This window comes from Dipodomys merriami, unplaced genomic scaffold (assembly GCF_024711535.1).
Source record: "Dipodomys merriami isolate MVZ:Mamm:240054 unplaced genomic scaffold, mDipMer1.0.p SCAF_295, whole genome shotgun sequence".
In the NCBI taxonomy this organism is placed as follows: Eukaryota; Metazoa; Chordata; class Mammalia; order Rodentia; family Heteromyidae; genus Dipodomys; species Dipodomys merriami.
In genome coordinates this window covers 327,353-331,265 of record NW_027204437.1, presented here as the reverse complement: position 1 = coordinate 331,265, position 3,913 = coordinate 327,353, and the positions used below count along the sequence as shown (strand labels likewise).

Here is a 3,913-nt window from a genome sequence, read left to right as displayed (position 1 = left end):
ATCTTTCTATGATCCCTTGTAACTAACATTTGTTTTGTTCAAGTAAGACAATTTACACTCTGAGGGTAAGATATTCTGGTTGGTCTGATCCTACATGGAAGAAGGGTAAAGTGTCAGGTAAACATTTGTGCCAATATGACCTCATTTGTGAAAATTTCAGCTGCAGAAATTTACAAGGACCTCTTAAGCAAGGCTTATTTTGAATCCATTAGCTCCACAGAGCTAACTCAGTTGGATAAATAAATATTTGAAAAAGCCATCCCTTTTAGACCTAGCTAAAAATGCTTCAAATATGATCAAATCTAAAATGAAAAAGGCTTAAAATAGTTATTGACAAAAAAATTGCAAACGTGAGCAATAGACTGAACAATATAATTATTTCCCATTATACACAGAATTTTAGGGAAATAAGATCAGTAGCATTGTTAGGAATATTAAGGTTTCTTTGTTACAAATAGGCACCCAAGTATATAATCCTGTATAAAGATTGCATCATTAACTACCAAAATTTAGAGGACATTACATGCTTCAGCAGCACATATACCCAAATTACAATACAGAGATTAACATGTCAATTGCGCAGGATGATATGAAAATCTGTGAATTATTCCATATTTTTCATTTTTCAGATGCAAGAAATGAAAACAATTATTAAAAAGTTGATTACAAAATTACAAGTGTAACAATACATGTAATTCATATAAATGAAAGGTAGTTTGACATCAGTGTATTAAATCTTCACCTTAGAAAGGCCTTTACATAGCATAATCTTTATAAAACTTTTAAAATTAGACAACACTGTCATTTTATTCCAAAAAAATATACTATAAGGACCTAGTAAAAAAGGAATCTTAAACTGTTTCTTTATGGAATGCAATCTGACACATTTATTAATGAACCTGTATATTATAAAACAATGTAGTATTTAAAGTCTTATATCTAGGAAAGAATAAAATAGATTATAGGCATTATACAAACAATACAAAATAATTTAAAGTATAATTTTTCAGATAAGCACCAGAAATATCTTTAGTTTCTTTAGTACTCATTTCAACATATAAATTAAAATTATTTCTGATTAAAAAAAGCAAAAACACGAGGGGGGACCAAGATGGTTACGGGGAAGTAGGGGAACACCACAGCTCTCCCCAACCAAAAAGAGAGTTTGAGTTCCAACGTTTAAACTCCCCAAGAGACCGACAAAAACAAAAAGACCAACATCCAGAGAAAAGCAGGAGGTAGAAAAAAACAAAAAATAAAGAGTTAAAAAGAAGAATTTCACAACAGAGAAGGGTGAAGACCCCTCCCCCAACATCTATTGGCCACACAGCAGCGAGCCAAGCCATGGCCAGCCCAGCCCGGTAGGAGCTGCCGGTGTCCCAGAGAAACAGGGGGCTGTCTGCAGATCACCTGCACCAAAGCCCCCTCAGGTACCAGTGTCAGACCCGCTGATGGTAAGGAATGAAGAATCTGCTGAGCAGGGAGCTTACACAAAGATCCCACCCCTACCCCTCACTCTCTATTTGAGCAGAGAGGCTCCATCCCACCAAAGCCACTCGGCCTCATAGCAGGAACCCCAGAGATACACCAGATGCCCACAGAACACCAGAACAGAAGAACTGAAAGGAACAGGTGCTGATCTGGAGAGTGCAAACAGAGACAAATGCCAGCGCTCAGAACCTGCACAGAGGCTCCTCCCCCACCCCTTGGGTGGAGGCTGGAGGCCCATCCCATGGAGCTTACCCAAAACAGTGTCAATGGAGGCAGTGACAGAAGAGAAACACACAGAGCCACCACCTCTCAGCCCAGCCCACAATCACATCAATTGAACTCTGACTGCAACTGCAACCAGCAACCTATATCACACAGAAACAACAACAAGCTCCAGGTTGAGTACCCTGCAGGGGACAGTGTATTCCTCAAGGGAGACCAGAGCTGGTGGGAATCCCCAGACCCCCTACCCCAAACCTGCATCACAGGACCCACTAAAACTATAAATTGTTCACAAGCTCCACCAGCCCATGGAGCACACTCAGCTGGCCAGGCTAGAACAAGAGACAGCCTGGAAGGGAGCTTAAATGCCCAAGCCAGGAACAGCGCCCCTGGGTCAAGACACCCAATGGTGGAAGAAATTTGAACTGTGTACTCCAGGCTGCACAATCTAGGTGGGATACACAGCAGCACAGGTCCAACCAGTGTGCCCTAGGGTGGGGGCCGGGACCAGACCTGGGGATCCGGTGCCTGAGCAACATAACCAACACCTCCCAACTGAAATAAGAAGCTGAGCATATGCCTCAGCAGAGATGAGAAAAACAGGGAACTGCACCCTCTGGGAATCATGCCTGTGACAGCAAAAGACCTAGGGGTTCAGGACAAGAGAAGTCCAAAGCCCACAAGAACCCGACCCATATATTCTAGGCTGAGAATTGGACAACACAGGCTGCCAGCACCTGAAAATAGTCAGGAGTTCAGGCTGGTAAGATGGCTCAGCAGTACAGTGCTTGTCTTAGGTGCAGGAGGCCCTGGATCGGATTCCTCAGCAGCACATAAGCAGAAAGGGCCAGATGAGGTGCTATGGATCAAATGGTAGGGTGCCAGCCTTGAGTTGAAGAGCTGAAGGACAGAATCCAAGCCCAGAGTTCAAGCCCACAACTAGCCAAAAAGTAAAACAAAACAAAACATCAGGAGCCCATAGCAGACTCCAGCATCTGGGAGAGTACATCCAGCACATCTGGACTCGCCAAGAGCACCTGTAGGAACAAACAGGAGCAGTTTAGGCTGCTCAACCCTTCTAAAGTCAGGAACTGCCAGTGATCTACAGCAGAGCGCCGAGAACCCTGTGTGGGTCAGACCAGCAGCTAGAGGTCGGCCCCCAATAGAACCGAGATCAGGTACAGACTCTACCAGCACAGAAACAGTAACCAGGCAAAGACAGACGCTATTGACCAAAACAAAATTTCAGATTAGTATGCAATAATCCCTGAATCCCCATGAAAAACCACAGAGAAAAATTACAAGGTTTATCAACACCTAGGATAACAAGCTATCTCTAAAAGCCAGCAGCCACCCAGGGGATAGACCCAGTGGGAGCAAAGCAGGAATGGAAGACAAACACTACATCCAAGAGATGCTGGAGGCAATGACTCAAGATATAAAACGAGAAACACACCAGAAATAGAAAGAACACAGGGTTGAAATATCGAAAGAGATGCAGGACATCAAACAGGAGATGCATGCAAAAATAGAGGCAGCACACACATCACAAAGCCATTACATAAGTGACAAAATAGAGGCAGTACACACCTCATTCAGAGGTGAGATAGTATTTTGAAAACCAACATCGAATCTATAAATGAGTCCATTTCCTCCATGCAAACAACAATGGAAGCCACAGTTAATAGAGTGAACAAAATGGAATGTAGAGTGTCAAATACAGAAGACAGAATACATCAACTGGACCAAAAAATGACAGGTGTGGAAAAATCACTTAAATGATGCCAAAGGGAAATTCAAGAGCAAGCAGATAGTGCCAAGAAATTTAACCTTCATATACGAAGGTGAGGAATATCAAAGCAAGGGATTGCAACATCTATTCCACAAATAATCAGTGAAAAATTTTCCCCATCTCAAAAAAGAACATCTTACCTACATAACAGAAGAATATGGAACACCTAACAAGAAGGATCCCAGGAGAAACATTTCTAGACACATTATAGTATAAATGATAGATCTGAATGATAAGGAAACAATCTTGCATGCAGCAAAAATGAAGAAGGAGCTATACTACAACAGGAAAAATATTAGAATCACTACAGATGTCTCCACACAGACACTGAATGCAAGAAAGGCCTGGGAAAGTACCATATGAGCCAATGCAGACTGATATACTCGGCAAAGCCAGCATTCACATTCG

At 42.2% G+C, this 3,913-nt stretch overlaps 1 pseudogene; it reads left to right on the top strand.

The window, feature by feature from the left end:
- Window positions 1–523: 523 nt before the first annotated feature.
- LOC138839164 (U6 spliceosomal RNA) lies at window positions 524–619 on the top strand (annotated as a pseudogene).
- Window positions 620–3,913: the final 3,294 nt, after the last annotated feature.